This window comes from Sceloporus occidentalis, unplaced genomic scaffold (assembly GCF_023333645.1).
Source record: "Sceloporus occidentalis isolate IW3139 unplaced genomic scaffold, rSceOcc1.0.p SCAF_4, whole genome shotgun sequence".
NCBI lineage: Eukaryota > Metazoa > Chordata > Lepidosauria > Squamata > Phrynosomatidae > Sceloporus > Sceloporus occidentalis.
In genome coordinates, this window is record NW_028316984.1 from 33,745,923 (window position 1) to 33,768,891 (window position 22,969).

Consider the following 22,969-nt stretch of genomic DNA (forward strand, 5'->3'; position numbering starts at 1 on the left):
AACTTGGAACCAAGCCCCAGTGTATAACAAGGGTCCACTGTATGTACAGCGCTGTGTAAATTTGCAGCGCTATATAAAAAAAGCTTAACAATAATAATAATAACTCTACGCTTAAAATTATATTTTACTAGCCACAAACTCTTGACTGAATCGACATTCAAATTATTCCTTTCCTTTGTCCATTGTGCTGAAATTAAGGGGAGAACCCTTTCAACATTTGCTCTGTGTCCTCAAGCAGCCCATTGCCTCATATGTTTGCTGTCCTTTCCCCCTCCAAGAAACAAACACACCCCAAACTCTGGGTGCGAGTCTTGTCTGCTGCTGCTCTGGGGAAAAAAACTCTAGAAAGATCCATCCTATCCCCCTGTTTGCAGTGAGGATAGGCTGCCAGGTAGACAAATTTCTCAAAGTGGAACAAAAATGTGGTATTACTGAATGGGCTTCTTAGCTATGCTCAAAATTGAGGACATTCTGAACAAGGTCACCTTAGGGTCACCATAAGTCAGAAACGACTTAAAAGCAAACAACATACCACTCCGTGCCAAAGCAGCACAAAACTACGCTCACCTGTTCTTCATTCAATTTATAAGTCCATCCCCACAGTCCCACCAATTCTAGCTATTTTGGTGTCTGCTGGCTTTCAGATTTGCCTAACCTTCTACGTTGACATTCACCTTAATGTGACCTTGTGCTCATGAAACACTTTCATGAATGAATACTGAAGCCTCTGATTACATGGAATGCTGTAAACAGCATTGGTCCTAGTGATGTCAGGTGTGCAGTTTTGTCAGAAAAATTAGACAGGCCAGCAGGTTTTGTGCAATCCTCTTTTTTTCTTTTATCTCCAGTTCTGCCTATCCTACACCCCCCCCCCCCCTTTTCTCTCTGTCTCTCTCTTTCTCTAACTTGGATCATCTTTTCCACCCGTCTTCTGGCCACTTGTCCACTAGATCATTGTCTTCATTGCTGCTGCCTTAGCCTAATTTTTTTAAAAAATGCATAAACTTCCCCATTCACTTTCTCTGCATAAAAATAGAGAAAATGCAGACTTAAGATTTAAAAACATATAGGAGATTTTGTTTATTTCCAATTAGAATTCTATTTAGGGAAAGTTAAAAGAAAACACCTGTAGGATATATTAACAGAGCCAGCATGGTGTAGTGGTTTGAGCGTTGGACCACAACTGTGGAGGTCAGACATCGATTCCCTGCTTGAGAATATAAATCCACCGGGTGACCTTTGGCAAGTTGCACTCTCTCAGCGTCAGAGGATGGCAGTAGCAAACTCCCTCTGAAGAAACATGCCAAGAAAACCCTATGATAGGGTTGCCAGAAGTCAAGAATGTAAGCCGATTGCTGCAACCTCTCCTAGCTTGTGTTCATTCTCATTAATAACTTTTGATCACACTGTGAAGTTGCTCAACTGTACTCATCTGTTAAATGCTGAGGGTATAGATATCCTTTCTGCTCACAATGGTTTCTCTACAACCCGATCAGTGAGCATTGCTATACCCTTCAAAAGTCCTGATTTGGCAGAGACAATGCTGATTAATCCTTTGCCATCATACTTTTTAAACTACTTTTTAAAAGTCTGTTACATTCTCCTCCTCCCATTTCCTCTCTTTATCCTCAGTACATTGCAATTGCTGCAAACTGAGTAATAATGCAAAGTATTATTATTATTATTAGTAGTAGTATCCCATCCTTTTCCCTTAGTTTGCACTCAGTTAACTCAGCAGGGGAGAGGAGGCAGAATCTTGCCCTTCCCAGTAGGCCCAGGCAAAAGCAAACTGCGGCCACCTCACTTAACCTGTGAGTCCCACGTTATTAATAACTTTCCCCATCTTGTCCGCACTCTGATGTCACTTGGCCACACATGGCCCAGTTTTCCTCTCTGAAATGTTATAGAGCAGGCACCCCCAGGACTGCAGCACTGCTAGACACCCACGCAGAGCACTCTGCCCAAAGAAAGAAGTAAGGTAAAGTCTTTACATCCTTTTGTCTCTTGTCACCCCCACTGACCTTTAACACTTTATACTGCAGTGGAAAGGGGGACAAAGTTATGAGGGCAAATTACTTTAACTGTTCCCCATCTACCATGTTCCCTATCCCGTGTTGCACTGAATATATTATGCTACACCAAGTGCTATGCCATATCATGCATCTTTACTGGGAACAACCATTATTGGGCCCAACATGCACATGCATCTATATACAACATCACCCTACAACAGGGGGACAAGAAGGGCAAAGGGAGGGAGAAGCACATGCCTGAAGACAAGCTTCTTTGCTTAGTGCTGTTAAGCTTGCATCAGTAAACAAAAGGTAGCAACCAAAGACCAGAGTGAGAAAATAAATCCAAAAAAATTATTCAATAGCAAATCATGATTGGAGGGAACAGATTTAGGAAAGATATGTGAGAGAAGGAATGTACAGTTGGAAATGAGAGCAGGAGTGTATAATGTTGGAGGAATGTGAAAATGCACATCTAGAAAGGATAATAAATTAGTAAAGTGTAATAGTGTAATGGAGAAATAAAAATAACAGGGCTGTACAGAAAAATAATTACTGGAAAGAAATAACCTATTTCTACAAATAGAATATATGTACTATATATACTCGACTGTAAGTCTACCTCACATATAAGTCAATGGTAGATTTGGGGGTCACAACTAAGGATTTTGATATAACCCATGGATAAGTGAAAGGTAAAACTTAGGGACATGTAGCAGAGTCCCAGTCACCTCTGACTGAGTCTATTAATCTTCAGTGTGGTCATCCTCTTTGCGTACTCCTTTCCATTTTACCAAGCAGTACTATCTTTCCCAGTGAGTCACGTTGTCTCACGATATGGCTGAAGAGTGTCTGTGGGTTGTTTGCCTTCAAGTTGTTTCCAACTTATGCTGACCCTAAGGCTCTATCACAGGGGTTTCTTTACAAGTTTCTTCAGAGGGGGATTGCCATTGTCCTTTATCTATTGATGTAACCACCCAGTAGGTATTTTAATTCTTTTGTTATAATTTGCTAAGAAGCCTTATTAAAGGCATAATTTCAGTCAATTGCCAGTTTCAGTTCTATTTATTTCTAAATCCAAGCATGACTGACTGCTCATAATGAAGGTTATACTCCATTTTTAAAATTATATAACATAAATTTATTTTTATACAAATGTGAAATTCCCAACTTTACACTGAAAAAAAAGTTTGTCACTGAATTCTTCATATTTATCAAGTCACACATGTCCAAGCACATTTTCAGACCCACTTGCTGAGGTTCCTGAAAGATTTGTTCTGTAAAAAGAGCAAAAACAACACAGAATAGGTTCAGAAATGTGAAGATACATGTATTAAAAAATTGTTTCCAACAACGTTAACATACATTATGATGAAAAATGCTCAGGATGTGATCTGAAACAAAAACACGAAACCATTTTTCCCATTCTCTGAGTCACTCTCATTAGAACACAACTTTGAAATTATTATGACGCTTATTTTGAGTATCCTACGCTTCCATTAGTTTATTAAGCCTTCCCTTGGAACCTCTGACACATCCCACTAAGCACTAGATGGCCTGCCAAATGTGTGCGTGCAAAATCAAGGGCAGAGAGTGCTGTCTTTCTAAAGCACTAATGGCTGGCTAAGAGAGAATGCACATATGTGCTATTTTTAAACAAAGGCAATCCTGCCTGAAATCAAAGTTTATAAGCTACAGCCTTGTACCTTCCTTGCTCATCATGCACCCTGTACTGTAGCACAAGCCTTAGTACATAGAGGAGCTGCAAGATGATTTCCATTAACCTTGTACTAGAGTTCATGGACCAGAACTAATGCATTTTCTTCCTTCCATTCATAGTTCTCTGGAACCATGCCTGCATTCTCAACTGGACTGGAAAAAGTGTCCTAGCATGAGGATTGAGGCGAATCAATAATTTCCATACAGCTTTCCAGAGTAGGAGTAGGAATACCACAAAATTTAGCAGAAACACTTTACTGTAGAATGCTAAATTCTTTTTCTTCCCCATCCCACAGCTATTCAAATGTTATTTTTCTCTTCAAGATGCCCAGATAAGCATTAAGCAAGCAGTACCACTGCTAGGCTAAGTCATTTTTCTTCTTTCCTCTCAGGTATCCTTATAATATGAACATTTCTTCAAAGATTTTTTAAAGTGCTGCCTCCAATAAAGGTCAAAGAATATTAAAACATGCAACTGGAGAGTTTCAGCAGTGAGAAAAAGCAGCTTTGCTACATTAATCTGACCGCATACTGCAATAGGTCCCAAGATACTGGCAATTAGCCCCAAGGGGAGGTAGGGAAACTGGGATATTGGGATTCGGCTGATATGCCAGCTGCGTCCTTTCCTGGAACTGGGAGACCTGGAAACTGTGGTACATAGTCTCATAACCTCACGATTCAACTTCTGCAATGCGCTCTATATGAGGCTACCCTTGTGCTTAGTCGGGAAACTTCAGTTAGTTCAGAATATGGTAGCCAGGCTGGTCACTGGAAAATCCAGAACTGACTATATTACACCTATTCTAAAATTGCTTCACTGGCTGCCTATTGGTTTTGGGGTGCAGTACAAGGTGCTGGTTATGACCTTTAAAGCCCTACATTGCTTGGGTCCAACCTATCTACGGGACCACCCCCTGTATAATCCAACCCACACACTTTGGTCTTTTGGGAGGAATTTATTACAACCTATAAAGACCAGATTGACTGCAACCACCCAGAGGACCTTTTCCTCAACCACTCCCAGATTATGGAATGGCCTGCCAGAGGAGGTCCATCATATTATCAGCTGAGACAGCTTTAAAAAGGCTGCCAAGACAGATCTCTTCCGGCAGGCCTTTCCTGAATAGCAAACCCGGCCACCAACTGAATACTACTACCTCATCAAATACTCTGTACCCTAATCACTCGTTACCTATTTTAATTGAATTATTTTAATGTTCAACTGTTTAATTGTTGTTTTAAGGGAAGGAGGAAAACTGGGATATCGGGATTCTGTATGAATGCTTTAACTGTAAGCCACCTCGATTGTTTTTGACAGAGAGGAGGGGTATAAATAATGTTTTATTATTATTTATTAAGGAAGCACAAGGTGATATGAAAACGTACCCCTCCACGCAGGTTATAATCAGCAAAAACGTGAGACATATGCATGGTTCAAAAATATATCTTTATCCATTTGATGGAAAACAGATTCATTTTACTTTAATTTTGTTATTTTAAGATTGGCAGTGTGCTTGTGATATTACTTCCCAACACATGTATTACTATGATAAAAAAAAAAGTACTGTACTACTCTATAGAGCCAGAGACAAGCTTACTGGAATTGTAGTATAATAACTCTCTTCTCTCCTTTTCAGTGCCACACACTTCATACAAATCCATAACACAGTAGCTATAACACCATTGTGAGCCATCATTTACCGATGTTTAATGTATTTTGGACATAATTTAGTTTCCACTCAAATAGCTTCTACGAATACAAGACAAACTATGTACACAACTGAGAAGGAGAGTTAATTTTCAGCTTTCATTTTTTCCAGACCTTCATGATTCCATATCTATGATTCCAGTGAGGACATGAGACGACCCAAAAACGGTGGATTGGGACCGCCGCAGAGCCACGCATCACAGCAACCACACACCATGGTCCCAAATAGGAGCAGAAAAGATCCACTCTTTTTTTCTGCCGGCAAAAAACCGGCTTTTCCCACCCTGCCACAGACGGAAGTCAGTTTTATGGTGCTCTGGCGGCCTGAGGCATGTAAACACCAGGTAGCCAGAGCATGTGGCATCAAAATGCCATTCTCTGAAGCTACCCAAACAGTGGCGCAAAGGGGCAGTCTGTTTTACCCCTAAGTTCATAATTTAAACCTTCCTTACTATGGCTTGAATGGAAGAATGGAAGGGAGACAAGCCAGCTCAGAAACCACTGAATTAAGCAAGATGATCTAAGAGTGGTACATGCCAAAGGTCAAGATACTTACTTGCTTGGTCGCAACATCATTTAGCTTTTATTTGAATTCTCTATGGGCAAATCAGCCAGTTTCACCTTCAACTTCACACCATTCACAGTCTTCCCATGTAATACAGCTATAGCATCGCTAGCACTTGCTCTCTCTGCAAACATGGCAAAAGCCATATTTTCCCCAGGGATAATGTAAGCATTTATAAAACTTCCAAACCGGCTGAAACAAAACATTCAAGGACAAATATAATTAGATATAAAACAGGATGAAGTGTTGTTTTATTTTGCAATCTCACTTGTAAAACAGCCTCCCACTCCATGACTACATGTAGGTGTTCCCAACTATATGAAGTATGTTTCATGCATTTATTATCTGTGGAAGGTGGATCAGCTTAGAAAAGCTTATGCTGCTGTAAATCAATTTTTAAGCCATCAAAGGATTTCTTTTGCAGCTTTTAACACTTTGCTCTTGGAACAAAGCCAAAACTATGATTTTATTTGTAATAAGACAGGTTCTACTCATACAAACAGCGACAACCTGACTCGGAGTGACTGTGGGAAAAACTTCCCAAGACCTAACATACAAGGATTTCAACACATTAAATCAACATCATAATCTGCAATGCCCCAAACCAATGGCAGTCATTTTCCACCATTTTTTCACATGTCCCTTTCTCTTCCAGATAACCCCCCCACACACACACACACATATGGCATTTATTTATTTATATTTACTTTATTTATATGCCACCTTTCTCCCAGGCCGGGACTCAAGGTGGCTTCCATAACAACAAAGAACAAAAAATGTTTTATTTTTCTGGCTTAGCCCTATACAATTATTTTCTATTTGGGTTTCAATGAAACACATCCTTGCTTAGCAAGTTTGCTTTTCTACTCAAGTTTTTACCTTAATACATTGTCCAAGACATCTTGAGGTAAGGGATAAGGATGAAATAGGATGAAAAGCCTTTCCCGCACAGAAGAGTCAGGGGGAGCTTTCCTTTTGCATGATGGGAGAGCAGCATCTGTTTGGAGAGAAGGGGAAGGAAACTGGGACTCCTAGAAAAGGAAGGGGAACCACAATCAATGCTCCTATTTTAAATCCTGTGTGCTGTCTATTTTAAACAGGGGTTAACTCAACAATGCAGGTGCTTGGATATCATTCTGACCATTTTCCTCACATCTCTAGCATCTATCAAAATTTCTAGAAATCTTAAATGTTTCTAAAGTGGTTTATTTCTTTAGTGAGTCTTTAAAGTTACAGCCTTTTTCAACTTGAAAGCTCAAAGAAAGGGTGATAAAGCAAACTTTAAAAAAACAAACAAACTTCTAATGCTGGAAGAAAAAATCAAAGTTGATCCAATTTATTTAACTATCCACTTCCCATCCCCCAGGTCACAAAGAACAGCCCTTGCATGTACTTTACACTTCCAAAAGCAAGATACCTTGACATTTGAAAATACAATCCAAGAGTGGTCTTGTGTACAGCTTTATTCAACCTCCCATTTTCTATGAAGAGACAAGACTAGTTTTAGTCTCTTTAGATTTCTCAACAGCTGTTGAGACAGGCAGGGTCAGTTTCTGATGCCAATGGTTGATATAGTCTCTCCTCCCAAACAAGATCTCATACACCAAGGAAATGAGTGGCTCCCAAATTATTGGGACACACTGTACTAGGAAAACATCTGATGGGAAGGAACACAAAAAACAAACTGTTGGACATACTACCAAAACATCTGATGGGAACATGCTTCTTGGCATTTTTGGCCTCAGCTCCACTAGGGTAGAAAACTGGTTGCTGGACATGTTCCAGTTGCCCAGATCTTACACAACACTCCCAAGTATGTAAAATTTTAAAAAAATGGCATTGAGGGAATTTCAATGAAAACAACCAAACATGCATAGACTACTACAGAAGTACTGTAATTAGTTAGTGTGCATGTGTATACATGTATATATGTGTGTCTGTGTGTATACAGAGAGAGAGAGAGAGAGAGAGAGAAGGGATGCGGTTGCTTAGTGGTTAAGACAATTCTGACAATTGGAAGATGGGAAGGTTGGCAGTACAAGGCCTGAGTGCTGCATGATGGGGTGAGCTCCTGTCACTAGTCTCAACTTGGCAGTTCAAAAGCATGCAAATGCAAGTAGATAAATATGTACCGCTTCAGTGGGAAGGTAACAACCCGATCTATGAAGAACCTAAGGAAAATCCTACTTTTGGCTGTAGTACTGCATGTTAGATGATGTTTTTATCATCCTGAATTGTATTTTTAAGTGATGATATTTTATTGTAATTTAGATGTTATTGTGGTTTTATGCTTGCAATCCCGTTTCGATCCATTGGGAGAGGCGGGAAATAGAAATAAAATTTATTAGTATTAGTATTCAGTGCAGTCATGCTGGCCACATGACCACTGGAGCAGTCCTCAGACAACACTGGCTCTTTGGCTTAGTAACGGAGATGCACACCGCCCCCTACAGTTGGTTACAACTAGACATTCATGTCAAGGAACACTGTGTGTGTGTGTGTGTGTAGAGAGAGAAACACGCAGGCAGACAGACAGACAAGACACAATATTTCTAGAATTTACAAATATCAGAGGTGCTTACAGAGGAGCCTAGAAGCTGAAGAACTGAATCATCTTTCAATATTGCTGATGACAGCTCTGAATTCACCAGGTCTGTTGCCATTTCATGGATGAGGCTGCAGACAGAATAAAAGCAAATGTAGTGTTTGTATATCCTAACAGTATTCAATTGTATTAGACAAAAGTATTTACTTATTTATTTATATCCCATTTTTCTCCCAGTATAGGACTTTAGGTGACTTACAACATGGTTTAAAACAAAATACAGCTTTCCTCTCATACAAGTAGATGAAAAAATTTATACTGAGTGAGTTTGGGGATAGTTTATTACTTCATTGGAATTTGAATACGTACTTTAGATTTCAGCAGATGAAGCCCAGGGATTGTTTGTGGGTGTACAATGAAATGTATTACCACAATACGCAGAGGAAACATCCAAATATTCAGTATATACAGCAGGATTGGGCATTCACCTCTGAATTCAACCAGCTGTTTAGCAATGGTGGATATGTCTCTGGTGTGTTCCATGCCACAAAAATGAGAGAGGTGGTAGAAGAAAAAATATTCAGGCACCCATGATCCCCTGCCCCAGGAAACAGGCTTCCTGCCATGTGTTGCTGACAGATGAAAGACAGGCCTCCAATGGACAGCTTTGCATTTTTGACCTTGCTGGAAATAGATGTAATGCTGTATTGTGGGGCCTTGCTGGAATCTGCCAGTGGCTTGTCAAACACATTGCAGAAGACAAGGCTCATGCTTAAGCAGCGGAATCCCAAACTCTACCACAAAAGAAAACCTCTAACAAAACAGAGTGTGGGGTATCATTAATTCTTCTACAAAGGGAAAGTCTCCATGGATAGCTTCTGATGAAGCTGAAAAAGTTGTCTTAATAGAATGGGGAGAAAGCCTCTTTGGCTAAGCCTCAAGATCCCATCACCACCTCTTATACAGCTCTGGAGGGCTCACAACCATCCACAGCTAAATTTCGCAGGATGCAACAAATTGTATAGAGAAGGGGGAACCTGCTAAAATAATTTCCCTTGTTTCACTAATGGAGCATCCCAAGTGGAACATTGTTTTGGAGATACTATGGTAGCACGAACTCTGGATCCAAGCCTATATATTTTCAATGCCTCCTAAAGATCACTCTCCTAAGACCCTATCAGTTATGGTCAATATATTTTAAGTTCTCATTAGTTGATCATATAAGACCTCGTTTTCAACTTTAGAGAACAAATTAAGAGATATAACCATTTGTGAGGATCTTTTATTCCCTGTGCTATTGACCTGAAAGGTAGAAAACTGTCACCAATCCTCCCTTGATGTAATTTTCTTCACTGATATGTGTCCTGTAATGCAAGGCTGAGTGACTATCTAAGGATCAGGGGATGCACATTCCCTCCTTTGCTTTGGAAGACCACACTTAAATTAATTTTTGGTAGTTAAATAAGAATGTCCCTTGTACCCTTTAGGGGGCAAAGTGAGCTATTATGAGCCGATTTTATACTCAGGAGAGTGAGCCAATTTTATACTCAGGAGAGGACTTACAACAAAACAAGATGTGACTGTAAGTCACTTCATTTTCTAAAAGGCTTCCCCAAGCCTGAAAGAGTCTTTGCACAGGAAGCTAAAGGCATTGCAAAATCCCCCCTTGTCCCCTAGACGGCATATATAGCATACTTAGATGTTTTGTTCTGAATTGCTGGGAGGCAGCCAGGTGGTGTAGTGGTTTGCACACTGGACTACAACTCTGGAGATCAGGGTTCAATTATCTGCTTGAGCATAAAAACCCTCTGGGTGACCTTGGGCAAGTCACACTCTCTCAGCCTCAGAGGATGGCAACAGCAAGCCCCATCTAAAGAAACTTGCCAAGAATACCCTGTGATAGGTTTGCCCTAGGGTCATCATAAGTCAGAAATGACTTGAAGATGTACACAATAGGGGCTAAAAATAGCCTTGAGGCCATATGCCATCCATGGGCCATACTTTTGCTATCTGTGCTAGAGTGGGATATTAGTATACAATGGTATTCAAAACCCAGCTGTAGGTTTTTGTCACCCAAAAATAAACCAATGAAAAGTCCACACATACACATATACATACACATATACATACACACATATACTTTTTCTTCTCCCTTCAAATCTCCTTATTTTGGCATTTGTACAACAAAATCAACTTTGTTATCACTTAAAATTCCAATAATTAACATTTGTAAATAATGGAGCATTTTTCATTTTTCTTAGCTTTCTTTTTTTACATGATTTCCTTAAAATAATCACCCATTACGATTCTCAAACTTATTCAGCCCTGCTTCATTTAACTTTTATATTATTTGGTACTCACTCAATTTCATCAGTCTCATCTTCAATAAAAGTGACAAGCAGATGGTTCCCAAAAGGATATTCAAAACCATTGAGTCTGTTTTTGGCATATATAGCTGATGCAACATTACTGTACTGAATCATTGCATATACTAAGAAGAGGAAAAAAAGGCAGTAAGCATGGACAAAGGTGCGCAGGTTTACATGAACCTATCAAACACCAAGAGCACAGTGATAATGCCAACACGTATCTAAAAGTTTGTTGGTAACCCAGAAAAAATGACCATGACAACTTTATACCAGATATTAAGAACAACTGACCTCTGTGAGACTTCCTTCTGAGTAGATATTTACAACATTGCAATGTAACAGTTGAATCCTAATAGTTTTAGTCCACTGTACAATAGCTTTTTTAAAAAATTACTCTGCCTCTCTACAGATAATGCTCAAACTGTTAGGAGGTTAACAACATAAAGGCTTACTATGTGTCTTATTATATCAGACATGTCATGTGGCACATGCAGGATGCATATGGATTTACCATGGGAGTGCACTGACATTTCTAATACACGTTTACCTGCAGAAATGAATATTGTCTAATCAGTACACCAGGAGCAATGGTATTACCAGACTGAGAGTTTATAATCCAGCTGTGACTACAAAAAGGAGAACCAGAAATTATGGAGCAAAAGCAAAAGATATGTTTTCAAGTGGAGCTCCCAGAAGAGTCCAAGGTAACCTAATCCTTCTCCTCACTCACCTATCTGAGACATCATCTCTTCCTTTAGACACGTTTGTTAAATCTGGGTAGCCATGTGGAAAATTTCAACGGGTTTAAGAAAAACCCAACAACAAACTAGTACTGACATCACCTCCTCTAGTCTCCTGCTTAAAAAGGCAGAATCCATACAGTGAACATCTCCTTACTGACGGACTCATATTTCTTACATTGCCATGGTATTTGTCTCTAAAGTTCACTCTCTTCTTAAAATGGAGAAATTATGCATTTTTCTTTCAATGTGTTGCATTACCACGTTTGCTGTAAAGTCCTTGATAGGTTTCACAAGCTTCCAATCCTGGGATGATATCAAAGAGTCTGAACAGTTGCTGTTGTACAAATGGGAATTCTGATACTGTACTACTGATAAGCGCCTGGAGACACATTCTTGGCTTCTGGTATCACTTGTTTCCAAGCTTGAAAGGTCTGGCAGTTGTTCTAAAGGAAACATAGTAAAACAATACTGTTGCAGACCACAGAATGGCTGCTGGCTGCTTGTAAGGATGTTATTTGAACAGAAACATGCACACACATTTTGTTCTGCAAGTTCTACAGGCAATGATCAGCCTGTTTTTATTATTATGAGATATATTTTAAGAAACTAGAGAGCATAAATTCATTTTTTTTCATAATGGGCATCTATATGTACAAAGATATAAGAGATAAAAGACCTGGATTTATGTCTGAACCATTTTTGAATAAAATTTAGAGACATAGCAATGTTAGTCTAGATTAACAGTAGACAAAGGAATCTTGCAGCTCCTCTGAAACTAAATGAGCAAAAGAGAACTTTCGTTCAGTAAGGGCTGGAACAGACGGGCTGAAAAGAGTGGCTTGATCCTTTGTTTTCTGAAAGCAGGTCAAAACCCTGCTGTTCCATTGGCCTGCTTCCAAGAAGGGCTGAACACCCATGGGTCGTCCGCATCATGCTGCATCAAGCTACGGTCTTGATTTTTTTTGCCTCCCCCACAATGCATGAACACCATCCTATGAACACTGCCAATGACCTCCCTTGTCCTGCCCAGTTACTATGCCACTAAATGCTCCACAACTGGTAGTGTTGCCAGCCACACAGTCACATGTGTGATGCACCACTGCTATAGTACATTGGTGAGCTCAGTGACATGTTGGCAAAGCACAATTATGGAGGCTCCCTATACATGCCCCCTTTTCCCCATGCCCCCCTGTGGGACTGCCTGGTTTGTATATGTGGCAATCACACCCATTTCATTTTTGGCAGCCTGCCGTGTCACCAATTCATTTCACTTTCCACCCAGTTTCACCTCGTGTGCCGTCTAAACGGCTAGGCTTCAAAGCAGGTTAAAGCCGCTTTATTTGGCCAGTGTGGACGATCTCTTAGTCTCAAAGGGGCAACATGATGCCTTTACAATTAAATAGTCATCCACCTGCCAACAGCAAGTACATACCTCTGCCAGGAGGAGTTGGTATTCATAATATTTCTAACAGAGCAGATATAAGGATCAGTCTCACAGTTTACTTTGAGAACTTCATTTCTCAGAAGTTCCAAGAACAGTCCCGCTAGATCTGTGCTTCCATGGGCAAATGTCAATGATTTTGTTTTAATTTACACATCTTAGAATCTGAGCCAAACCTTTGGAATTCATTTCTAGATCCACTATGGGTGCTGCATCTGGATTTAAATTTTATTAAGTGATAACTGGAAAGGGCTGGTTTTATTTGGTTTTGGAGAATATGTATGCTTTTTTCCTATTTTGTCCTACTGGATATAAAGTGAAGCAATTACTACACTAAAATATAATTCAATTATATTAATAGAATTAATATAATATTGAATTATATATTAAAGGTAGAAAGGTTAGTTATCTAAATATTATTGTAGTAATAAGAGTATTATTATTTAATATGATAAAAGAAAAATACAGTATTAATAATGTTGGATTCTTTGGGGCAAACATGAAAGTATTTGATATCTGCTGGTTTTACTAATCAATATGAGTTCAATATATGTCTGCTGATTTCATTAATCAATATGAGTTCAATATACTAGAAGTGTAATAGATAGATAGGGCTATAACAGATAAATGAGGCTGGAAGCCCCTATTTGACATTTTTAAGAAAGAAAATGGGGGTAATTAATGATTGTTAGTTTTGTTTAATATGATTTAAATATATAGCTGAGGTGTAACTAATAGATAAGCTAGAGAGAGGTAGATAATAAGGTTTAAACTATATCTGCAGAAAAGATAGTTGGAAGTCAGATTTATTATTTCTATTTTGTTAGTTGTAGTTTTTGTCACAGGTAGTTTGGATTTGTATGTAAAAATGTGGAAGTTATGTATTTTTTTTAATTTGTAGAATCAGCATGGTGTAGTAGTTTGAACATTGGACTACGACTCTGGAGATCAAGGTTTGAAGCCCTGCTCGGCCATGGAAAGTTGAAACCCACTGGGTGATCTTGGGCAAGCCACACTCTCTCAACCTCAGAGGAAGGTAAGGGCAAATTCCCTCTTCTTGCCAAGAAAACCCTGTAATAGGGTCAGAAGACAGCTTCAAGTCATACAACAAAAACAAAGTGGTGTATTTTTGTTAAATGCATTATTCAATATTCTATTTTATATAGATTTTATTCAATAAAAATGTGTGTGTGTGTGTGTGTGAGAGAGAGAGAGAGAGAGAGAGAGAGAAACTCAACAGTGGCCCTATGTAACTTCCACCATAGTACCCATTACTCAAAGTCACTGATCTAAAATGAAGTGCTAGAAATTTCAGTGGATAGCAGTACATGTCAGTAGACAAATAGTGATATTACAGTCTCCAAACTGATGTTTCAGAATATATTACCCATCTAAAGCAGCAAGCCTGTACCATACATAAAATCTGTGTTCAACTGTGGCCAACAGAAGTGTGCTCAATTCACTCTCACATCAAAATGCTCTACCTACCTGAAGCAGACATGCTGCCCTTGTGTACTTTGTGACTTTTTGTTTCCTGTTCTGCACGAATCACACCAGAGTAGGATACATAGGATTCAAGTGGTCTGACCACAAGCTCAGAAAAAGTGGAACTATAACCTGAAATCCAATACAAATAAAGGAAGACAAAACCATGACTACATATTTGCATTCAGTTTTGTGCACTACCACATAGTTCATATTTAAAGCTCTTTAGAACCCTGCAAAGGAAAGCATCTCATGCAGAAACAGCTGCATTTTCAGAAGACATTTTAGGGTCATAGTATACAAACTTTACAATTGTCCTACCCAGGTGCTTGCACTGAAAGCTGTTTGTCTCCTGGCTTGTACTACTCACATGTTCATGTTCGTGTTCCTGAAACTGAGACAGCTCATTCATTCAAAGCTGTCCTGTAACCTGAAGTCAACAGACTGATAGTCCAGGATTAATTCAGTACTTATCTCTGAATATGTATTCAGTCTTGTGTAAAACTGTGCATATTTCATATTTTATCTCTTAAAATAAGGCAAACACATCTCATAGATGTCCATGGAAATTAGTAGGACATGTGCACTGGGTCTCGGAAACGCTTATCTGAAGAACGTACTGCATACCTAAAGCAGCCTAGTTGGTCTCTTGGTTGGTCATGTCCTGTTGTGTACTCTTCACATAATATTCCTGCACAGACAACGAAATGGCCTCAATCAAAAGCTTAAATAACACGGCAATGGAACCTGAAGTATAAAGAAGAATTTTTCAGGATTATAAAAGAAAATCATTACAGTGGGCCCTCCATAATGTAGGAGTTTGGTTCCAGGGGCACCATGGATACTAAAAATGTGGGCAATCACAGTGATGATGTGAATATTTGTGAGTTCATGATGCTGCCATCGAATATGGGACCTGGCAGTCTGAAGGTGGTCAAATGCATGGATTGGAAGCCCATAGATAGGGAGGGCTCACTGTACGCAATATCACATGCACTATATCTTGTAGACAACTGGGAATCTCCCATATGTGATTCTCCTTAGAAGCCTTCAAAATGAGATAAAATATGTCCCAAACCCCCAAAGAGAAATTACCAGCTTGTGTGTTACAGGAATATGGCAATTTTCTCTGCATACCTAAAACAGGAAACATGTTTCTCCATTATACTGTATCACTTTTCTCTTCTGCACTTTTGGAACATAGCTGATCTGGTCGTGGAAACTGATGCTAAACCATAAATATTTAAAGCCTTAAAACTCAGTTACAGTACTTTTTTACCAAGAAAATTAATCCCATAGGCAGAAAGATTTTTCCACCTGCAAACATTTCCAAAATCTATTTTTAAGTTTCAGGGGACCCTTCAAAGGAGATTGGCAGAGCAAAGTAGGTGTAGGAGGAAGCGGATTCGGAGGGTAAATCCCACTGCCTGCACATGATGTTAGCAGCTGCCTACACATCTCACTTTTTTTTAATGCTCAAATTATGGAAATATTTACTGTTAAGAGTGTACTGCATACCTAAAGCAAAACATTGTTCCTCTGTATTCCACGGCTCTTTGCTTCCTCTCTGGGTCTATACACACAAGACTTTTTTTGTTCATAGGATTCAGATTTTTTTTTTTTTAATCTAAAGCCATCAGTCAAATATTTCAAGAATGCAAGAAGTAAAAGTAATCATGTCTTGGGAAGTTCTTACACTATGGTGCAAGATGGCTATGCTTGACAATGTCCCAGACTGCATTCCTGGACAAAATACCTGAAGGTGCTATGTCTTCTGTAACACTGGAGTGTTACTTTTCAACACCAAGACTTGAGTGAGTTCAGAAATCGATTTGGGGGAGTAAAGGTCATACCATAGAATCCTATTGGTGCACATGTATCTACTGCGTATCTACATTGGTATAAGCTTCACCAGCAGGAAGAAAAAGGCTGCAGGCACAGCACTACAGATATCAGTAGACTATTCATAGCTGCTAACAAGAAAATAATGGGCATCCTTCCACAGGGGCAGTATGGGGAGGAGTAGCCTTAGAACTAAAAACATCCTTGGAAGACAGGTTTAGAAAATCCATGCGGTGTGGCACTGGCAATACTACAAGCTGTTTTCCCCAGGATACTTTTAGCTCTGAGCCCCCTGCCCTTGAAATCCAGCATTGGAAAAATAGGCTGCTTGGAGCTAAGAGCCTTCTTTTTTCAGTGATGAGCACAGCACTATTGTCCATCCTCCCCGTGCAATGCTACACAAATGTATTTATATATATAAATAAATAAATCTTATTAGTTAAGGAGCTTTAAACTAAAGTAGCGCACCAACATGATTCTATTATTGTTGGGCCTCCTTATCCATGAATTCTTTATCCATGGATTCAAACATCCACAACTTGAAAATAGTTAAAATAGATAAATTCCAAAAAGCACACTAGCCTTATGTGTGCAAAGACATTCCTTGGACCACAGAAACCTGGGCTTTCAGGCTTAGGGCAGAACAGGAGGGCACCCAAACTGCAAACCTGTGTCTTCAGGAGAAACCCATCCGATACAACCTGAATCCCTATACCGTGATCTGTATTAAGCTTTGTTCATCCCCACCCAGTCCATTATAGACATGGGTTTAGAACGGAAAAGGCTTTGAAAGGAGATAGGTATCAATATATTGGTGATACTTGACCCTAAAACTCCAGAGAAACTCTCCCAGAGGTTTCATGGCTCACTAACTTCTGTTTGGAACTGTTCATACAATATTTGTGTTCAAAGGATACAGGGTCACAGGGTCAGTCAGTCAAATTGGTGTTTTCACCTTCACCAAACAATTAAACTTATCAAGAGTTAAAACTTCAAATCACACTTCTGAGTAGCAGTAATGAGGGGCCACAGCAATTTCCCCAGTATTTTCCTAAGGAAATTAAGCATCTCCTAATGGTAAACCTTAAACCTCCTCCATGACAGGCTTGCCTTAGGGTCGCCATAAGTTGAGAAACAACCGGAAGGCACACAACAACAACGGCAAACCACCTCTGAACAAATCTTGCTGAGAAAACTCTACGATAGGTTTGCCTTAGGGTTGCCATAGGACCAAAACGACTAGAAGTCTCATAATAACAAAGACGGCCAATGGAGCAGAATGTATCATTCTTTGAAAATCACTACCTTTCTGAGATTTGTGCTGTATTTCAGAAAGAAATGAGCACAGACCATGCCTACCTCTGAATACTGTCCTCAGTTAAAAATGTGTATATCTGAAAAAATATACACAAACTTGCTTGAGTCAAAGAAAAAAAATCTATAATTAGAAATGCAAATACAAAAAAGGCACAGCTTTGAAAGAAGCTCAGGAATTTAACTATGAATTCCCCAAATTCTGACAGGGAAACAGGACAGAAATACAATGTCAGTGGGAAAAGCAGAAACTCAACAGGACAGGCAAATTCAAATATCCTAACTTCTGACATTCACTGTAGCTTGTGGACTACAGTATTATGTATCTCCTATTTCAGTCAAAGCAAAGAAGTTCCAAGGATTCCAGTGAAAATGTCCAATTTACGTATACAGTACAAGATCACAGCCTATGTATGGTATTTTGCTATAAAACAGTTCTATTTACAGTATCTATAATAACCTGATTCACTATACTTCATGAGTTTCTGTTCAGCACTATCCACACTACTGTGCTAAGCAGGTTAAGTTGGCTTAGTTAAAGGCTTAGCCGAAAAAGATGCTGTACCTGAAACCAAAAGTTTAATATTTCAGTATTTAAAATTCATTTTGCACTTCTGACACAGTCTTTATTCAGGGGCTATTATGCATTTCTAGAGAGCTGTCACAATGCAGAAATAAAGCAGTTTGACACCACTTTAACTCTCATGCCTCCATCCTGTGGAATCCTGGGATTTGTAGTTTAGTGAACTATTTGACCTGGTCTTTTAGAGAGTTCTGGTGCTTCACCAAACTACTAAACCCAGGGTTCCACAGGATGGAGGCATAACAGTTAAAGTGGTGTCAAACTGCTTTATTTCTGCAGTGTGGATACACTTTATGTTAATCGTATTAGAAACTCTTTAAAACTCCAGAAGCAACTTGAAAGGATTTCAACAGAAATTACCAGCACTTGTGAACCAAGGCTCACAGCATTCATACACATTTCTGCTACTTACCCAAAAGATTTAAGCTGCTTCCTTGCATATGGCTTCTCGTTTCTTGTTTGGGATCATTCACGCCATATTTGTTTTTCAACTGTTCAGGACTCTGTTTTAATATCACCCCAGACAGCTTGGTAACCTGGAGCCAATAAATAATTCAAAGTTCTTTGCAGTTGTACTCATTCCTACAGATCTTTGTTCACCATAAACATTGTCCTCTAGAGAGCTTTCCTCTTATTACACTGCAAATCCTTCATTGATTCAAAGTCACTTTACACAGAATTTAACAAAGATCTTTCCTACTTGCAGCACAAATAATATGAGAATGAGTCACACAAAGGTTTGAGTTGTGCACTCGGACATTCCCATGTGACGAAAACAGCCCTTCTTGGGAAGTAAAGTATATGTGATTAAACTGTTGGTGATGAATGACTTTAATAACCATAAGAAGCAAGTTAAAAGGCTATTCTCTTTTCCAATGAGTCATGCCTTCTCATGATGTGGCCCAAATATAACAGACTCAATTTAATCATCTTGGCCTTGAAGGGTATTTCTGGCCTGATTCACTCAAGGACCCATTTGTTTGTCTTTCAGGCTTTCCATCGTATCCTCAGCAGTCTTCTCCAACACCACATCTCAAGTGAATTGATTATATTTCCATCTGCTTTTCTCCCAGTCCAGCTCTCACATCCATACATGATGCTGATGCTGATAATGGGGAATACCATGGCTTGGATGATTCTAATAACTTTACTCTTTAGGATCTTCTCCAGCTCTTTCATGACTGCCCTTCCCATTCTTTGGTCCAAAACACACTGCAGAAATAATCCAGTTTGAGACCACCTGAACCACCCTGGTTCAATGCTAGGGAATCCTGGGAAGTGTAGTGTCTGTGAGACATTTAGCCTTCTCTGTCAGAGAGCTCTGATGCCACAATAAACAACAATTCCCAGGATTCGCTAGCACTGAGCCAGGACAGTTCAAGCTGTCTCAAACCAGATTATTTCTGCAGTGTGTTTCGGACCCTAGTCGTCTTCTTCATTTCTTGACTACAGTTTCCATTCTGGGCGATGTTTGATACAAGTTGAACTGATAGGGTGTTGTTTAAAGTGTTGCTTTAAATGTGTGTGTGTGTGTGTCTAGTGTGAGCTGCCTTGGGTCCCAAAGATGCAGCCTTGCCTGATCCCTTTGCCAACTGGGAACCATTCTGTCTCTCTATGTTCTCTTCTAACAGTAGCCTCTTGTCCTGAGTACATCAGGACTATCAACTGTATTGGCACTCACTCCCATGTCTTTGATGACTAGTAAAGTATAATTTGTACATACAGCACAGTTTGTATTGTATACTTACAATTTGGGCACACCATAAAGTATGATAAGTACCTTGCAAGCCAACAAAGCATCAGAAAAATGTGACTAGGTACATAATAAAACACAGTACAGGTAGCACAGCTGTAAATAAACCATAAGGAGTGAATTCCTTACATTTCTATGAGTGTTTTTAGCTTCTGTTTTGTAATGTCCTCTATTTCTCATGACACGTTCTACATTTTGCCATGCCTTGTTCTCCTTTGTGGTGAGGACGCATCCGGTCTTCAGGAGCCCTCCCCAGTTTTCTCTCCGGACACCAGATGTGTCCTCACCGCAAAGGAGGACCAGGCACCTCGAAATGTGAGACATTCAAGAAAAATGGGGCACGTGACCCAATAATAGCTAAAAGCAACCAATATAAATGTAAATGAATGCTTCTTATCCATGCTCAGAATGGAGGACATTGTGGAATTCCTCCTGGAGAGAAGGCTGAAATGTAGGGCATATGCTGGAAAGGGAGGACCTCTGGTCACCCTGGGCTGCATCTGCACTGCAGAATTAAAGCACTTTGACACCGCTTCAGCTGCCAGGGCTCAAACTCACCTTCTTGTCCTGCAAAAGGCATCCTCCCCTTTCTGTGGGTGTTGACTACTTATAGGGACACCATGGATTTCATAGGGTTTTCTTAGGCAAGGAAGACTCAGGAGGTGTTTTTGCCAGTTCCTTCCTCTGAAATGTAGCCTACAGCACCTGGTATTCGTTGGCGGTCTCCCATCCAAGTACTAACCAGGGCTGGCCCTGCTTAGCTTCCAAGATCCGATGGATGTAGTGCCTTTATATGCGTTCCAGTCACTCGCCAACTCATGGAATCCCTATGATGAGTCTCATAGTGTTTTCTCAGCCAAAGGATACTCAAGAAGTGGTTGTGCCAGTTCCTTCCTCTGAAACACAGCCTTTCTGGTATTGGTTGGCGGCCTCCCCTCCAAGTACTGACCAGGGCTGACCCTGCTTACCTTCCAAACTCAGTCGGGATCGTTAAGGCACTTCTAACCAGTAGAGGATGAATTTAGTAGGAAGAAGCCGGAAGTGACCTCAGCCAGCAGCTGCTGCTGTGACTAGAGGAAGAATCGGCAGGCGACGTTTCCCACAGCGACCCCTGCTGGCTGAGGGCGGAACGTGACTCCTTCCCGAGCTGAGCTGGGAATGAACGCTCTGTAGGCAGCGCGCCCAATCAGAGTCCAGCCTAGGCCTAAAGGGGCGGGACACAAGCGCAGCGCGAGGCTCCCATTGGCCATCGCGCGAACCAATAGATTTCTGGGCTGATGAAAAGGTGCGAGTCCCATTTTGAAATGTGGAGGCTTTGCCTCCAAGTCTGTCTCAAGAGGGTTGTGCCCTGTGGGGACCCTATGAAAGACAGTGCCTTGAGTTGCAGACCTGTTCAGGGCTGTGGCTTCCTAGGTTTAAAGGGCCTAGTCCTCAAGGAGGCAGTGTGGTGCAGTGGTTTGAGTATTGGGCTAAGGCTCTGGGAAACCAGGGTTCAAATCATGGCTCAGCCATGGAAACCCAATGGGGCAAGTCACACTCTCTCAGCCTCAGGGGGAAGGCAATGGCAAACCTCCTCTGAACCAACCTTGCCAAGAAAACCACGGGATAATAGGTCCACCGCCTCAGAGCCATAATAAAACACAGCGCATGTAATACAGCTGTTAATGAACCATAAGAAATGAATTTATCTTTATATGTTTTTAGCGTGATGCGTTTACATGTTGAGGTGCTTTGTCCTCCTAAGTCACAAACACCTTGAAGGCACATGATAACAGGCAACAAATGCAACCAACAAACTAAAGAACGGCCTGAATCCTATGGATCAGTCTCAACCAGAGTAAAAAAGCATTGAAACAAAAAGGAGCATTGGTTTTTACCCGTGAGACTGAGGTGGACAGGCCCCAATAATCAATATATCTATGTATAATTCTCTTTAGACAATAGAGTTGTGGAAGTAAGGCACACACATTAGAAAGTTACAGGATGAGGTCCCTTTGGGGAGAGTGGAAGGCAGAAGGGGAGGCAAAGGAGGAGATAGATGGCCAAGGTGAAATTGATATGCACAAGGCCTTGGTTACATCCTAGTATCTGGAGAGAAAGGAGAGCCCTAGGAAAGACTGATAGGAATGCAACTTCACTGGCAGAAGGGCCTCTGGATGCCAGCCTAGCTGATAAGGGGGCAATAGGATGTAGCCAAATGTATTTTAAAGTAGATTTAAATATATTCCTGTATCTTTGCTCCTGTTGCTAGAAATTTAACATGCTTAGCTCTTAAAATGCCCAATGAGGCAATGAGGATGAGTGTTCTTTGTCTGTCTTCCTATAAAGGGAGCCATTTTTCTTTGGCTCAAAAAATCTCAGTTGTTTGGAATTTGAATCCCACTGAGATTTGCCGGCATAATAAACCTGAGTTTCAACGCCATCTGAGTCCTTTTGTCTTGACTCTATTCTGTCAATACCCATCATCCACTACAAGACATTCGTTTTGAGCCATGTAGGTGGAAAATCGTGTGAACACTTTGCAAGTCACACTCTCTCAGCCTCAGAGTAGGGCAGTGGCAAACACCCTCTGAAGTAACATGATGAGAAAACCCCATGATATAAGTTGGAAGTGACTTGAAGACACATAAAAACATAGTCTTCAAGAAATATTTTGCTATTTAACGTACATTACATCCCACTCTTTCTCCCCGGGATTCAGGATGACAAATAAAAAGGTCAGAAACAGTGATTTAGGTGCTGTCCTCCTATTCCTGATCAATAACAGCAGGTCATCCAAAACAAACTTAAGTATGACAACATCCACAAAACAGTGATACATTTATTGGACCAACCCAAATGCACCAAGTACATGAAGCAAGCTTTTAAATCTCCACTGGCTTCTTCCTCA

The 22,969-nt window shown here is 40.2% G+C and overlaps 1 pseudogene across 1 annotated transcript; it reads right to left on the reverse strand.

Moving 5' to 3' along the window:
* Window positions 1–2,550: 2,550 nt before the first annotated feature.
* On the reverse strand, window positions 2,551–21,033 carry LOC149313705 (RNA-binding protein 45-like; annotated as a pseudogene). The gene is made up of 9 exons (XR_016280849.1): window positions 20,638–21,033; window positions 18,739–18,862; window positions 14,591–14,719; window positions 11,920–12,104; window positions 10,911–11,040; window positions 8,587–8,680; window positions 6,884–7,035; window positions 5,996–6,196; window positions 2,551–3,289 (listed from the first exon to the last, which is right to left on the reverse strand). The product of XR_016280849.1 is annotated as an RNA-binding protein 45-like (transcript).
* Window positions 21,034–22,969: the final 1,936 nt, after the last annotated feature.